The following is an 18,274-nucleotide window of genomic DNA, read 5'->3' as shown; positions in this document are numbered from 1 at the left end:
GTGGGTTTTTGTGGGTTTCCCTTTGTGGGTATAATAAAACTTTAAAGCCATGAATATATCAATACTTTTTAAAATATTTTTCACATTCAAAGAAAAAGTAGGCATTATAAAAAAAAATTATCCAAGAAAGACCTATAGCATTTCAAATCAGACATGTAAATTTCACAGGTACACAGTTGAAATTGTAGAATCCCTTGGCAACAAACAATTTTTTTGTTTAGAAAAACGTCATATAAAAATAATGATTTAAGAAATGATTTTAAAAAGGTCAATTCAGATACTTTCGAGACGAATTTCAAATTTCCTTTGTTTCTTGTTTGAAACTTCTTGGCTTAAAAAAAACTACTTGGCTTAAAAATTAAATTAGTTTGGTAGAAAATTTAACTATTTGTTTGAGAATATTTTTTTAAAATCATACTATTTTAATGTAAAATTGTTTACTATTGAAAATTCACCTTTCGTGAATGCTGTCTGTTTTATAGTGTCCCAAAAAAATCCATAAGTGAAAAATTGGATTCTTTGAGTTTTTGATAAATGTTTCCACTGCTGGTCTCCTTTTTAATTAGAGTGAGATAATAACTCATTGAAGATAACAAAGATAACTGTTTAAACTATTCGTTATTATTTTAAATAATATTCTTTTTCAATGATATCAGAAAATCATTGCTTTTTCTGAATTTTTCTAGTTTTTGTCTACACTTCTTTTAAACGATGAAACAATAATTTGTTTATTCTCAATTATTTCACCACAATTTATGTGAAAAGTAGACATAGAGTTGAAAAATCCAGAATGAAACACAAATTTCTGACATTATTCAAAGAGAATATTACTAAAAATAATAATAAAATACCTAAATAATTATTTTTGTTAACCTGAATTAATTATTACTCACTCTAATTGAAAATTTGACCAAAGGTGAAATTTTGTAGAAAATACTGCAATTAATAAAAATATTATTAGATTCTTTCGACAATCATTTCTATTAAATCTAACTAATTATTGTGTTGATCTATTCATGAGGTTGGAAATTATATGCATAATTCGTTAAAAACCGTGAGTTTCAAAATCTACTCTAAGAGAATATTTTTTTTTCGAAATTCAACGGTTTCGATTGAAAATGAACTGCTTTGTTAAAAATATAATGAGCTTGTGGAAAATTTATTTTTTGGCTAAAAATTAAAGTAGTTTGTTTGTAAGTCGTTTTTTTTTAGTTGAAAATTCAACTATGTGTATTAGAGTCAACTTTCTTTTTTTGAAAATTCATATTTGGGTTGAAAATTCAACTGTTTGTTGAAAGTTTGTTTTTTTAACAGCTTAAAATTGAAATCTTTTGTTTAAAATTCGTTTTTTGTTGAAAATTGATCTCTTTGATTAAAAAATTTTACAATCTTGTAAAAGTTCAGCTAATTTGATTGAGAATTAACTTTTTATTCAAAATTTATATTTTTCGGTGGGAAAATCAATTGTTTTGTAAAAATGTTTTGTTTTTTTTCTTCTTAAAAATTGATCCAAATTCACACTTTCCTTTCAGAATTTATCTTTTTTAGTAAAAATTCAACTGTTTTATTTTAAATTCATCTATTTTGTTAAAAATGCAATATATTCCGGTTTAAAAGCTTAGAAATTCAAAGCATTTTAAACTGAATTAAATATGGAATCAAACTTTTTGTGTTTTGATTTTCCGGGGCGATCGATTTTCTCCCATGTAGACCATGGGTCTGTCGGTGAGACGTTACCACATCGTTAATTGGAACTTCGTACCAGAGGTCGGTCAGACACATATAATTCTTATTTAAAATACAGAAAATTAGTACTTGTTTTGAGTTAAATGAAATTCGGATTGATAATTTAGAATTCATTGTATTAAAATTTTTGTTACTATTAAAATAAAATATATTGTGCTGTTAATATACTTCATAAGATAAATAAAGTAAATATAAATAAAGAAAAATAATTTTATATCTCTTTAGCATCCGGCGCCTCAATTATTAAAAAATAGTTTAAGACAAAATAAAAAAGTTTTAAGTCTATAGAGATCGGGATCTCTATTCAAGGGACTTTAATTAGCGTTATCGATGAGCGAGAAGATAAATAATATAAACATCTTAGAATAGTATACATACATGAAACTTCAAATTCTCGAATCAGTTGAGCTGTTCTTAAATTTCTGCGTTTTTCTTTTTTTCTTTAATTTGAAAGAAAATGAGGATCTTTTATAGTCTTATCTTCATCATTGTCATTATTCTAAATTATATTAGTAAGTAGACTAAATTATTATTATTATATTTCTGGTTGTCACCTTTTCCCCTCTCTTTAGTTTGAAAACACAAATTTTGTTTAAAATTTCAATTTCCAATGCTCTGAAGTTAATTTGGATCTGATGAAATAAGCCAAAAAGTTTTGGAGACCTCGAAAAAGAGGGACAATGAGAGGGAATTTATTTGCAGGCCGTACATTTTTTTCAATCTTAGACTTTTATCAGAAGAACACTCGAACTCTAAAGATAGGAGCTCCAATGATACGAGTGCTTCACATATACGAGCGTCCCGACTCCACAGGAGTGTGTGAAACTTTCTCTCATCGGCCGCTGCCCTATTTCATAGTCAGGCGCGCGTAGTATCTTTAGAGTTCTCGATTTTTGGACTTGTCGTATCTTTGGAGTTCCGTTTACTTATTCAATTAGTGCTTCAAGTAGACAGTTTTACAGCTTTTAAAACTTTTCTCAATCTCCTTACTCTCGCGCCTTATAATTTTGTCATAGTGAGTTCTTAATATACTAATATGGCTTAAAAAAGTGTAGTCCTTTTTTTTCTTGCAGAATTCAGTTTACTGTTCGACTGTTTACCTAATGGTGACCCAATTCCAAGTGTTGATCGTAGTGAATCTTCTTCCCCTGAGAGATATTTTACACAAAGCAATCTTTCTCCCGCTGATCTTTATTTGCGTGCCAGGTCCAGGTCTCCTCCTGCCAGCCATTCTCCTATATTCATACTTGGTTTTCCAATTCGCCAACTTAAATTTATTCGACTTATCCCACACAGACATCCGCATCGGGTACTCGAAATTCGAAGATACAATTTTCCTCAGAATACATCACTTGAATTGAAAGGAATACGTGGTACATATAAGCCCATGCCAACCGAAGAGCAAATTGTTTTAACAACAACCACTGGTGATGTCTTTGCAATATTTGAGCGTAATAATACAATTCTTCGTGGAATATATACTCGTGTTGATGGCGTTAGAACACGGGCGAAAATGAATATAAACAGTGGTGCCATTGACGCATTAAGCCGAGAAGAATTGGACGCAACTCCCATAGGCAACCATAATAAAATTGGTCAGAATTTTAGAATATTATATGTGGACGAAATATAGGTTGTGAAAAATGTAAAAATAAAATGCTTTTGAACCAAAATCCTACAAATAACTGGCAATTGCAATAAATCGTTAATATATCACTATTATCAAGGGTTTCATCAGTATCCCAGACCCTCTTTCCAGGAAACAGAGTACAAATTCTATTAAAGTATTACGTTCAATTTAAGCTGAGTTTCGGGTACGTTTCTTTGCATCAAGGAATCACATCTTCCAATTAGGAAAATTTATACTTCAGTCGATGAACTTTAATTTGTTTGAAGGGAATATTTTCTTCATTTTAAAACACATTTTACTGTAACAACTGCTTAATTTTTGTAAACAAATCTCTTATTTCATTTAATTTTGCAAATTTTCAACTTGATATTGCGTTTCGTGTGAATATAAGTTGGATTTGAAACAAATGCGGTATTTTTTTTGGATATTATGTTCACACGGCCTTAAAGAAACAATAGGTTCAGAGTATAAGAAATAAATATAAAATATAACAATTTCCCAAATAAATTTAGAGAGGCTTCGTTCAGCAATGTGGGTATAACGAAACTTTGAAGTTATGCTTATACTAACATTTTTCAGAATAATGATTTTAGTATATTTATTTAATCAATATCCATCAAGTAAATTATTTGTTACGCTCTTCTCAAATTCAGCGTTGATAATTTTTTTCTATATTAAAAAAATAAGGAACTTATATTCTCTGATCTTCACTATTATCATTTCTCTGAATTCTATTAATAAGTAGAATAAATTATAATAATGTTTTTGTTACCTGACAGCCATTACATTTTTACCATTTATAAAATAAAAAACTGAAATTCTATTTAAAACTGCAATTTACAATGCCTCGGAGTTAATTCGCGCAAGTTGAAATAAACTAAAATGTATTTGAGACTGGGAAGAAGCGTGAACAAACGAAAGTGGATCGTGCTTTAATAAGTTGGTTCCCACCAAACGCTAGCCACAGAATCGGCCTTATAGAAGAGTTTGGTGGTATTTATTTACTATTCAATCAGTGTGTAAAGATTAAATTTGGCTTGAAAGTCGCGCCAATTTCAAAACATCCAATTCTGGTTGGCGGCACGAAACAAAAGCGGAGTAAGCGGTGACACAACTCTCCCTACAGAAATTCTAAGTTTATCTAATGACAATAAAAGACTTGTAATCTAAAAATAATAATCCTTGAAATTACATCAAGGATAGAAAGAAAAAGGATATTAGGATATTATTATTATAAGGATATTATTGAAAATATGAAGCATTTTTTAAAGAAATTAAAGTAATTTTAATTTTATTTTCAATGGTTAAAGATGGCCCATTATTGTTTGAAAAATTGGCTATTTGTTTGAAAATTCATCTGTTCTGGTTAAAGACTCAACTACTTGTTTCAAAATTCATCTTTTTTATTGAAAGTTAAGCTTCTTCGTTGAACCTTTGTCTTTTAGTATGGAAAACTTGTATACATTAGTGAAAAATGGATCTTTTTTTCTTAAATTTGTTTATAACTTTGTCGAAAGTTTAACAATTTGTAGTCATTAGTTCAACTGTTGATAGAAATTGACCTTTTGATTAAAAATTCATCTTTCTCAGTAAGAAATTCAACTCTTTGGTTGAAAACTGACTTTTCTGTTAAAAATCCATATTTTGGGGTCGAAAATTCAATTGTTTAGTGGAAAGTTCGTTTCTTTCTTTGTTTAAAAAATTCTCTATTTTGGTTAGCGATTAGCCTATTTTGTTAAAAAATCGTCGTTTTTGATTGATACATAGGCTGGAAAATTGTTCTACTTTGTTAAGGCATTTCAAATTTAATTTAATATGGTACCTATGTTAATTTAATTTTAAAATAGAATTAACTTAAAGGTCATAAAAAATAATGCGACAATTCATGAGACTCCAATTAGCGATTATTTTTCGCAAAAATGATACGAGCTTCTGATAGTAAAATAAACGTGCGAGAAATTAAGTACACAGTATTAAATCAATCATTTAATGTCTAGAGATGAATTTCTTACGACCTTTGCTCTAAAAGATGTAAAATATAAGTATATTATAATAGTAGATTGATAAATGAAACATAATAATAATTATTATTTACACTGTTCTTAAAATTCCGCGCTTCAGTTGGCAAGGGGAATAAATTAGTATAATCGTTTCACTACTTATCAATTTACTTATTTCCCATATTTTGCAAATTTTTGGCGTCGTCACTTTTTTCAGTTGAGAAACTCAAATTTTATGCCCTTTTATAATTTAGAATGTCTTGGAGTTTATTTGCGCTGGTTAAATTAAGATGCAAAGAGTGCGTGGTATAACAACGTAGTTAAAAATAAATTTAATCCTCTTTCTTTTTCTAGAGCGAAGTTCACAGTTCGACCTTTTACCGAATAGCGACCCAATTCCAAGTGTTTCTCGTTGTGAATCTTCTTCTGCTCCTGATAGAAATTTTAGAGAAAGAACAAGATCCTGTTGCCAAGGCTTCTCTTCGTGTTAGTTTTATGTCTCTTCATGGCAGGCAATGTCGTTGCACCGTACTTAAACATGAACTTGAAAACTTTACTTTTATTGCGCTTATTCCCCACTGGAATCCGTACTAGATACTAAAAATTCAAAGATACATTTTTCCTATGAATAAGCCACTTGATTGCAGCAAGGTCTTTTTGCTACAATTAGAAATTGATTTTTGGTTTTGTTGAACAATTTTGCAGCAAAAATTTCTTTGCAGTTACAGATTTCGTTATAAGGCTGTTATACTCTTCTATTAATGCAACTGTTTTTTTTGGCTTGGTCATTTACAGCCTGAAGTTCTTTCGAAACTTTTAGTGCATCTTTATATTTTTTATTTCGATTCCAAACCTCAGGATCTTCAATAAGAAATTCAGTTTTTAGTTTGAGTTGAGCAAATACATTTTCTGTTCTCTTCTTAGCGCAGTCATCGAGTTCTCGCTCTTTCCATTCCTCGCGATTAGATCATTTATAGAGCCTTCTTTTATTATATCCGATGAACTGTCTCGATTTTTTATCTCAAACGCCATTCTTCTTTTTGTACTTCTTTTGATATCATAAACGATTCTAAAATTTTGATAATGTAGCTTTTCAGATTACAGAATTGATCAATTTATACTGAAGCAGCTTCTTCAAGAATTTTAGATCACTCGTCGGGGCTGATGTGTCAGAAGGAACTGTGACTCAAACTTTCAGATAGATTCTAATGATAAAAATCGAAATGACTTTTGTTTCTTTAGCACTTTGAATTGCCCTTTTATGGAATTGAGAATATCTTCTTTAATCTATTTTACGGCATCAACAACTACTTTTTCATTTGCGCCAGATACAACTGGGAAATGTAGGAATAATTAAATTTTGAGTTACCAGTATTAGCAGCTGTTGATTCGAAACACGTGTCTTTCACTTTCTCATGAATGTTCCAATCCATAATAACTTCATCCACTGCTATTGCTTGTGCTTCTCCTGTATTACTTTACAAATTTCTGAACACTCATCAGTTGCTTAATCAGTAGTCCGGAAACGAAAAGTGTTAGTCTGTCGACAAAACTTTTTCCTATCAAATAAAGACCCAATTTTTCATCCGAATGAACTACCAATAAGGAGGCTACTTAGATGTCTTTACGGATCGGAGAGGTGATTTTTCGAACTAAAGATTATTTGAGTTTGACGAATTGCTAAACAGGATATGTTTTACTTGATTCTAACTTATCCCAAAGTAGTGATAATTGCAGAAATTATGAACGTTTTCTTTCTATCGCTAAGTTTAGCACGATCTGAGGCAGATGCCAGTTCGAAGCACGTAATGCCAATTTTCTTTTCATTTATAGGGTTTTTAAAGCCTGAGAATGCTATCTCCTAATTAGATTCGCTGTCTCCGTCTATCATTCTCTTATAATATTCTCAAGACGTTTGTATGGGATAAGTCGAAAAATTTATCTAAATTTTCCAAGAATTAATTCTCAAGGATACTTTCATTTTATCGTAGACGATTTCGTTTTTTTAAAAAGACGATCAACAGGCATACAATGTTTTTATTTTCACTTTCGAGATCGAATTGTCTCCAAGAAATATTTGGTAAAAAGAGTATACTTCTTAGAACCAAGGAGTCACACCTTACAATCGGAAAAAAATTTTATTTTAGTCGAAGGACTGTAATTTGTTTGAAGGAAATATTTTTTTGAATTTAGCTTATATTTGACTGTATAAACTGTTGAGTGTCGAAGCGTGTCATGGAAATCGCTTTCTTTCTACTTGATCAACTAATTTATCACACTCTGTTTTTCTTGCTTGAAAATGTTATTCTTTGAATGATAAGGATCCAAGCAGTGATGGATACGTTTTAAAAGAATTATCGTACCGCTTCATTACTGTATCAACTGCCTAATTTTCAAACACAAATCTCGCATTTCTTTCAAAAAATAACAGCAGTCGTCTTTAGGGAGCGCGACCGGACAACTATTCCCGCTACTGTCAAAAACTTGTTTGAAGGGTTCATATCATTATTTATAAAAAAATAAAAAATTGTTTTCTAGACCATTGAGAAATCAATTCCTTATAATCTATGTCTATTGTACGGAATGAAAATTTGAATACCCTTCTTTTTTGATGATTGATCAAGCTCTCATAACTTTCTAGCAATAATCTAAGAAAATATTAATCAAAATAATTACAAACTGTTTTAACATTTTTGCTATTAAATCAAATTGGTTATTTTCTCGCTTTACCTGAAAGGATAAAAATTATATAAAAAATTCGTAAAAACTCGCAAGTTTCGGACGCTACTCTAAGAGAAAATGGCTACCCGAAATAATAAATTTGTTGAACAGTTTTTATGAACATCGAGTTACCAATATAAAACAAAATTTTATGTATTAAAAAACAATTTGTATTTTAAAAACCACAAAAAATTATAATCAGCGCACAAAGTTTCAAACTCGAATTTTTAATTTTTGGGATATTTTTTGGGATCATAAAAATTAGACTTATAAAGCCTCGGAATATAATTTATGTTCAATAAAAAGGCATTCACCTTTTTGTTGATTTGAACAAATTTTGCTTAAAAGTTTGAAAAAAAATCTAATGCATTTTTGGACCACTGTATGGAACGTTCATCTTTTTGGAGGGAAATTTATTTTGAAAAATTATCTTTCCTACTATTTCTCTATTTTCGTGAAGAATCACCCAATTTCCCCTGGCTTGAGAGAACTTTGGACGGAGAATTCTGAAATCATTTTTTGTAAAAAAAATTTTTATTTTAAATGCTCATAACCACGCTAAAATTATTTCTTTCTTTAAACAGTGTTTAGAGCTAAAACAAGAGACTTTATTTAGCGTTAACTTTTGTTAAAAATTATCTAAATTGCTCAAGGTGAAGTGATAGCAAACGTGCGAGGGATTACTCACCACTGGATTCGATAAATCAGTTAATGCTTAATGAATTTTGTTGTTGCATCACCAACCTAAAAAATTAAGCCTTGAAGATCTATACACGAGAAGATAAAAAATATGAATTTTTCAAATAATATAAATAAATGAGATTCATCTTAGAATTCCTTTCGCTCTTCTCAACATTCAGATTTGAGTTTTTTTCCCTTACTTACAAAAATGAGGAAGCTTTATTTTCTGATCTTTGCCATTATCGTTATTCTGAATTCTATTAGTAAGTAGAACACATTATTATAATGTCCTTGCTACTTAATGCGCTTCCTCAGGCTTGAGTTTTAGTCCATTTATTACACAAACAAGCTTTTCTTTCACAATGATTAATTGTTTGATTTCACATTTTAACAACATAATACAAATGTCTGTATACAAAATGAAACAGAGATTTTTTTGGAAAATGGTCTACTATCTGAAACGAAACGATAACGACAGTGAATACTAAATGTTTGAATAACTGAAAGTTGAAAATTAATCAAATGCGCAATAGCTGCGCATGCCTCAAAAGTCCCGCTCATTGGCCTTGCAGGCTCTGTCCTTATCGCTTGCTGGAGTTGACGCTTGCAGAAAGACACACAACGGTGAACGTATCGATATGTATCGATACAGTCGCGTATCGATATGTATCGATATTTATCGATACTTTTCACTCTAAGCTTACACTCATTACACAGCCATTCAAAAAAAAGGTTTTCAGGTCTGGAGGTCAGACCATGTTTATTATTAGTTTTTGGGTTCTCCGAATCCGAGGTTTATTGAGCGAGGTTTGACCAAACATAATCTTCAAGTGAAGAAGTCGTTCAGAAAACTATAAGGAAGTATTTTGTGAAAAACTTTTTCTTTTGACTGAATGGGTAAATAATTGCAAATGTCAAAATTATAGCGCGCGACTCGTAACAATCTATGTCTATTGGACGGGTCCAAAATCTGAATACACTTCTTTTTTGATGATTGATCAAGTTCTCCTAAATTTAAATATGTCAATCCTAAATTTGCTTCTATTTAAAGGATTAAATGCTCTCGAAATTCTGTAAAAAATTATCCCAGGAGGAAGCCTATTTGTCTATGTTTCATGTCCATATTGCAAGAATAGTTTATTTTGATTAATTTCTACCACACTGTAGGTGAAAAGTAGACTCAAATTTGAGAATTATTTTGAGATAATATTTGACAAACTATGTGAAAATCTAATTGTCAATATAAAATAGAATTTTATGAATTAGAAACAATTTCTCTTTAGAAAAACGAAACGAAATTATAATTAGCGCCAAAAATGTGTAATAATGAATAGCAACAATAATAAATAATAAAATGTTCACACAGTTTATGTGTTAATCTATTTGTCAATATAATGTAATGTTTTATAAATTGAAAACAATTTGTCTTAATAAAACGCTTTATGTTTGTTTGGTTTTAAACATATTTTACATAAAAATTGGAAACAAAAATTTCAATGCATTTTTGGACAAACCTATTGAACATTCGGCTTTTTGGATATTTTTTGGTCGAAAATTCAACTTTTTGTTTGAAAACTAACGTTATTTATAAGATAGATTTAATGCTTTCACGATTATTCATTTTGATGACAAGAAATATTTCGGGTTTCACTCGTGTAAAGAACTCGAATTTTGCCGACATTTCGTCTACATTGCAGTTCACTTCTTCAGGGCTGACCTGAAACTGAGGTATCAGGTTATGTTGTTCTTATGTATACTCTCTACGATGCCTGTGATTGGCCAGAGCGCCCCACCGTTGGGACTGGTCGAACCTGATTAACCAATTAAGTCTTTTTATTTTTTTAAATCCGGGAGGACGGAAAGCCAAATCGGATTGGTATTATATCCCGCACACAAGACTCTTAGTTTGCTGATAACTTTAGAATTGTTAAAAATGCGACAATACAAGAGACTTCAATTAGCGCTTACTTAAAAAAAAAAATTATTTTGGTTTCTCATAGTTTAAAAATTCAGCGTTAATCTTTATTTTCGGTGTTGAAAAGAATAAGGAAACTTCATACTCTGATCTTCACCTTTATCGTTATTCTTAATTATTTTAGTAAGTAGAATAAATTAGTATAATCATTTTTTCTACCTAACAGCAATCACAGAGTATCACCTATTTCCTTTTTTTTTAATTGTCCCATTTTTACCTTTTCTTAAATGAAAAACTGAAATTCTATTAAAAACTGCAATTTATAATGCCTTGAAGTCAACTCTCGTGAGCTGAAACAAGGTGCAATTTGTTTAAGACCGGCAAAAAGCCGGAAAATGCTAGTAAATTTATTTACTGGTCAGGAATTTTTTAAATTCTTATAGTTTGATGCGAGGAACTATTAGAAATATTCAATTCAAATAAAGATTCAAAAAAACTTTTCAAATCTTCCAAGTGAATATTTATTTAAGGCTTAAAAGTTGGAAGTATTACAACATTAAACGCTTCCGTCAATATCTTTACAGTCTTGCCTCGCAATTTTGCTACAAGGAATTCATGATATATCAACTCATTGTATGAGATTTTGATACTAAATCAATCCTTTCTGTGACCAACAATATTTATGAATATTAAATCATAGATTTTTCTCTGTGTCCTAGAGTTCACATAAACTAAAATAAAATTGAGCCAAAAACATTTATTCGAACTCAAAATTTATTTCATAAAAAACTCCTTTCTCAATCCTTTACATTTCGGTACAAAGCAAAATTTTTCTCAAGAGTCAAGTTTAAAAACCAATACGTATGGTAATAATAAATTCTCGAAAAAAAATTTATGAGACTTTAATGAATTGAGAACTTATGATACTATGATCAATTTTATTATTATTTAGAATTCCAGTGGGTAAGTTAACTGAAATCTTTCGAAATTTGTTAATAAAATTAAAACTGATTTAATAGGTTCTTTAGATGTGTTCATGTTTAACTGCATCCCACTAAATCTTGCTTTAGATTGCATTGAAGAAAAACTTAATTTAAATTACTAGTTAACGAAAATAATAATAAAAAAAAAGAATTTCTCATAGCTACCAGACTAATCATTAATCGTACTCGTTGTTCCTTTAAGAATTTTAATCTATTTTTCCTGATAAAGATTGACGTTTTCTTAAATGCATTTAATAGTATTGAAGATTGTATAAATTTCAACTATGAATGCGATATTAATAATGTTATTAACTATCTCGATTTACAAACTATAAAAACTCCAAATGGTGATTTATTAACAAATTGGTACAAAAACCCTACTTGGTCTGGTAGATACATAAGCTATAATTGACACAACTTATTTTGTACGAAATGACTATCCGCTTAAGTTAGTGAACGACATTACTACAGAATGCATTCATGAGATTCACAATAACAATAATAAAAATAATAAAAATAATAAAAAATGAAAAATGGAGTGATACTTACAATATATTTATTTTTAATCTTACCTTACCTTATATTCAGGGTCTATCTGAGCGGTTAAGAAAATCACTTGAAAACTGATTATCAACGTTTATTTTTAAAAAACAAATACTTTAGATATTTATTTATCAAACAAGAAAGATAGTGATTTCATGCAAAATTTATCTGGTGTTATTGCTTTAATTAATTATAAATGTTGCATTAAATCTTATATGGGTGAAAATGGCCGGAGATTAAAAACCAGAATTACTGAATACAAAAGTGATTGTGAAGTTGGGAATTTTAAGACAGATTTGTCACAACATTCTTGTAATTTAAATTTTTACTTTGATTTTAATTTCAAAAATGTTGAAATATTAGCTACAGAAAAATCACGTATAAAAGACTTATTATAGAGTATATATTTATTAACGAATTTTCAAAGCTTTCAGTTAACTTTCACAATGAAATTCTAAATATTAATAAAATTTATCAAAGGATCAGAAGACTGTCTTCAGATATTTCTAAACTGCCCAATTTTGTTCGTGCTTTCTAACCTACAATACAGTTTTTTATTTTATTTTTAAAATGTAGTTCTTAATTAAATTAAGTATTACTCATTTTTCTTAAACTTCATTATAACTATACTTATTAATTTTATAAATTTGACTAATAAGACCATTTTTGGAATGGAAAAATGTCCAATGACATCGCTTTTATTTTTGTTTTACTCTACGACATTAATCTCCTGTTTTGCTTATTTCAAACTTTGATTACTCAGGTCTTGTACCTTCTCATTCTCTTGCAAATCATTCTCGAGAAAGAATTGTTACTCCTGCCGAGTCTTCTTTTCGTGTCAGGTCTCCTCCTGCCAGGCGTCATACTTAATTGATATTCGGATTTCCACTTTAACAATTTAGACTTATTAGGCTTATTCCGCATAAAAATCGGCTTCGGGTTTTGGCAATGCGGGAGCTTAATAATAGTTCTTCGTGGAATATATTAGCGTATTGGTGGCGTTGCAAAACGGTCGAAATTAAAAATAAACCGCGGCGCCGTTTGCGTTTTGAACCAAGATCAATGTGATGGAACTCTTACGGGCAACATGAAACCTTTCTTGAAGAATTTGAGAGTATTACATGTAGACAAAATTTAAACTAAAATTCTGTACAACATAATTAATTGTATGAAAATGTAAAAGTACAGTACATTATTGTTTGTGATTCGATCTTAGATAAAAAATTTATAAATCACGATTAATCACTGTGAATTCTCTTTTGTTAAAGTCTCTTTTGTGAAAGTCTTAAAACGTGGATACTTAACAAAACCTGGGGGAGGGGATCAAATTTTACACACATCTAATACCTTCTCTGTCGAGAATGTAAAAAACGGTTAAATAAGAAATAATGTTTTAATACCTACTTCGCTTCAACGGAATATTTTTTTCAGCTTTGTTTCTTACAGAAATGGGCACATTTACATACAAAATAACGAAAAACCCAAAAATTGCATATTTCGGCCAAAATATGAAAAATACAGTAGAAAATGACAGAAGAAAAATTGTGCATTTGAAAAAGATCTACAGTAAAACCAAAAACAGAACTATCAAAAAATTATTCGTGACAAATGAATCATTTTTACGTTCTCATCAGAGAAGGTATTAGATTTGTGTGTAAAAAATAAAATGCAAAAAATGAGCATTTGAGCATTGGAGCAAATAAAACCAAAAATTTTAAGAGCTAAAGTATCGACAAAATTCCAAAAAACGCACTCAAATTAACCTTTTAAGCCAAACAACGGACAAAATGAAAAAAGGCAAGAAGAGAAAAATTTTGATTTCTAAATGCCCTACAAGATAATTATAACAACTTTTTGAATTTTTTTGAAGAATACAAAATTCTAATTTTGACAGCATACAAAATAAGGGAAAACTCAAAATTGACATTTTTTACCGCAACATTGGATATAAAAAACATTGAAAATGAGCAAATTCAGTTCATGGAAAAACGACCAAAGTTGCAATAAAATGTTAAACGACAAAACTTTTTTTATAAAATTCGCATTTTGAACTTTTCTTTGAACCGGCGTCTATTTAAATAAAAAAATATTCCTTTGGATTGTTTCATCTTTTTAGTTTAAATTTTTTTCTCATTTCGTTTTAAATATATAGTAACAATTGTGTTTGAACATCATCTTTTTGGGTGAAAAATTAAATATTTAGTTGAAAATGTATATTTCTGGAGAAAATTCATCTTCTTGGCTTAGAAATACAACCATTTTAGCAGAAAATGATAAATTCATTTGTTTAGTTACAAATAAAATTTCTAAATAATAAGAGTCGTGAAAAATAACGCCACCATTTGAAAGATCTAAATTAAAGCTTTTTTAATTATTTAAGTTTCTTAAGGTAAATCAATTAACGTACAAAAAATTAAATACTTGATTAATTAAATTATGCAATGCTAAATGAATTTGCTTTTTGCGTCACTAAGCCCCGTAAATGAGACCTTCACGATATATGCGAGATAACATAAAGAAAACTCATATCTCAGAATAGTATATATAAACGAATCGTCAAATTAATAATTATATAAGCTATTCCCAGAATTATTTGTGTCCTCTATTCTGCATTTGAAAATAAAATGAGGATCCTTCATACTCTTTTCTTCACAATTCCGTTTATTCTAAATTCTATTGGTAAGTAGAATAATTTAATACACTCTTTTTGTTACTTAACAGCTACTTAACATCTCGGGTATTCAAAAGAAAAAAAATCAAGAATTTAATAAACTCAACTTTTTTAATAAATACTAATCATTACACTATTAACGCTCACTAAAGTACCTCTGTATTAAAATATGGAAAAATAGAGTAATAAAGAAACATTGTAAGAAAAATCTGTGGTAAATTGTCCATACTCTTAGAATTAAATGTCAACATTAAATAATTTCTTTTGTACTCTTAAAACATTTTATTGTAATAGTCTAGATTATACTTAGGCTACAATACTTTGCAAAATGTGTAATTGCACTGAATCTCATTCTACTCAAAATTTTTAAAATGTTTTACTGCTCAAACTAAAAAACGCTCCACAAAAATGTACTCAAACTATAATAAATTAGGCGCTTGTCTAGAATTTCCCCTCTCCTGTTGCTTCCTGCTTCTTTTTTGTAAAAACTTCTAATTGTACTAAATATTATTGCACTTGCAATATTTAATTGTTTCACTGCTGCAACTACAAAATATTTTACAAGTATGTACTAAAACTATTATCAACTGGACGCTTGACGCCGCGATTGCATTATATTCTGCTCCTTCTACTCCAGTCACCATGGTTACAGCACGTGCGCGCTTCACGCAGCTGCGTATTCTGCAGTCGCGCATAAAAGTTCCATACATGGCTGGAAATTTTCCCCTGCCTGTGTAGAGTATTCTTGAAGTATATAGGAAATTTGCAATTGAACAGCGAAAAATGTTCATGCTTGTATGGGATATTCAGAAGTATGGGAAAATTTCCATACTTTCATATAGGAAAATGACGAGTATTTTTCATATTAAAAAAATCTTAATTAGCTGCAATCTATCTACATTACTTATTCACTGATAACGTATCATAGCGAGGTTTAAAAAAAGCTGATTAAGAAGGATTTTATTTCTTTTCTGGAGGACTTACATCACCAATAGTTGCACTTTTTTGGAATTTCTTCTTGTCGAGAAAGATATGAAAGTCTGAACAGTCTAAACTTTGATCGAAGGAAAATTTGGCTTTTATAGCAATACTAGTCTCTTACAAATCAATATAAAGTAAAGCGATAAAGTAGAGATATTGCGTAATATATTGACTTCATGATCAGTTTGAAAATGGAATTGTTAAACTTTTGTTGATTTTGTGAATATTATTGTAGCGATTCGGCCCCTTTGACGGTCGTTTCAAGAGGTTAACGATTAGAAATAACCAATCCAAATACAGATTCGAATATTTAATTAAAATATTCCATTAAGACTTCTAGCTTGAAGGATTATGACTTTGAACGCTTAGCTCGATGTTCTCACAATTTTGACTCTCAACTTTGCCACCAGGAGTTTATGATATGCTGAAGTACTTAAAAACAATGTAATCCTTTTTGTGCTTGCAGATTTAAGTACAGAGTCCAAGCCTACACCTAATAATTTCGAACAAATTTCAAATGTTCCATACCGTGAACCTTCTTCTTCTCCCGACAGACCTTTTTCAGTAGGTACTCTTCCTCCTGGCCAACCTTCTCTTCAAGCCAGGTCCAAATCTCCTCCTGCCCATCATTCTCTTCGTGCCAGATCTAGGTCTCCTTATGCCAGGCGTTATCCTCTATCAATACTCGGATTTCTATTTGCACAGCTTAGATTTATAAGGCTTATTCCGATCAAAAATCCGGACCGGGTTTTCGAAATTCAAAGATACACGTTTCCTCAGAATAAACAACTTGAATTGAGAAGAGAACGTGGTGCATCTAAGCAGATGCCAGTCGACGAGCAAATTGTTTTAACAACACCTACTGGTGATGTATTGGCAATATTTGGACGTAATAATACAATTCTTCGTGGAATATATATGCGGATTGGTGGCGTTGCAAAGCGGGTGAAGATAAACATGAACAGCGGCGCGGTTTACATATTGAACCGAAATGATTGTGATGAAACTCCCATAGGTAACAATAAAGCAATCACTAAAAATTTTAGAATCATACATGCAAGCGAAATGTAATCCAGAATTATCTGCACCTGAACATAATTCAAGAGAATTTAAAAGTAAAATAAATAATTCTTTGGATCCGATGTTGGATTAGAATCAAAAAAATAACTGGTAATTACAATAAAAAGTGTATTTATTACAATTTTCAAGGCTTGAATCATTCGTATATTATTACCCAGACTCTCTTTTTCGGAAACAGGTAAGTAAAGCTTATGTTACATGTGTTATTCTTCATGCAGAGAACTTATAAATTATTCACGCTACAAATTTATTTGAAAGGTTAGTCGCTCCTCATGATGACACACCAATTTTTTATCTTTCTTGTAACTAGAATTTTTCGTAAATAAAATTAAAGAAAGAAAATTAATTTTCATTAATTTTCCCTTAGCACTTTTTAAAGCTCTTTAATCTGCCTATGAATCTTTTACAATACCGTCAAATATTTGAAATGCTTTGAAATCTCACTAAAATTCAGAAATCCATTTTAAAAATTTGTGATCTGTGAAAATAACATAAAATGTGTAAAATCTTTTTGAATCTTTTGAAATTTGTAAAAGATTTTGAAACTGACAGAGAATTAATAAAAAAATTGTTTTAAATTCAAAAATATCTACTGAATTTTGTAGAAGTGATTATATTTGGAAGAATTTAAGTGAACTTTAAAAATTCGAAAGAATTCTAAAGAATTAAATGAATGCATGATAAATTAATCAGAATTAGGGGTGAATTCCAAAAATGTCAGTTCAAATCTCTGCAAATCTTAGAAACCCTACGAAACATTACAATTCTCTGGAATAAATTTTTTTAAATCCACTAAATTTACTGATTTTCATAAATTTCATCAGTGAAATAAATGGAAAAATATTTTTTAACTTGTCTATAAAATAATAAATTACATATGCTTTTTAGAGGTTATGTTTTTTCAAACCAGGTACTCAAAAATTTCACGTTAGATTTATTGGTGTAAAGTTTTCCTGTGTATTCAGAAATTCGTAAAGTTTTATCAAAGTCTTGAACGGACTTTAAAGAAGATAATTTTCTTAAATTCTTCTTCTTAGCATCTTTTAGGACTCTGGAAATGTGATGTAATTGTAAACCAACTCTTACATGTGAAGCTCGCTCTGTCCTTTCAATCAGTTTCAAAAATACTTTAGAGATACCGCTCGTGTACCCCGAGAATAAAAAAAACAAATAGAAAATTCTCTATTTTAAATATATATGTTCCTTTTAAAACCTTAAAATAACAACCAACGCGGAGATTTTTGTCCGAGGGGGAGGGGAGGAGGTCGCTCCCCCGGGGTGACCTTGTCAGTATGAGAACATAAACCCAAGACGACTGTCTCG

This window comes from Belonocnema kinseyi, chromosome 8 (assembly GCF_010883055.1).
Source record: "Belonocnema kinseyi isolate 2016_QV_RU_SX_M_011 chromosome 8, B_treatae_v1, whole genome shotgun sequence".
In the NCBI taxonomy this organism is placed as follows: Eukaryota; Metazoa; Arthropoda; class Insecta; order Hymenoptera; family Cynipidae; genus Belonocnema; species Belonocnema kinseyi.
Note: the sequence above shows the minus strand (reverse complement) of the source record.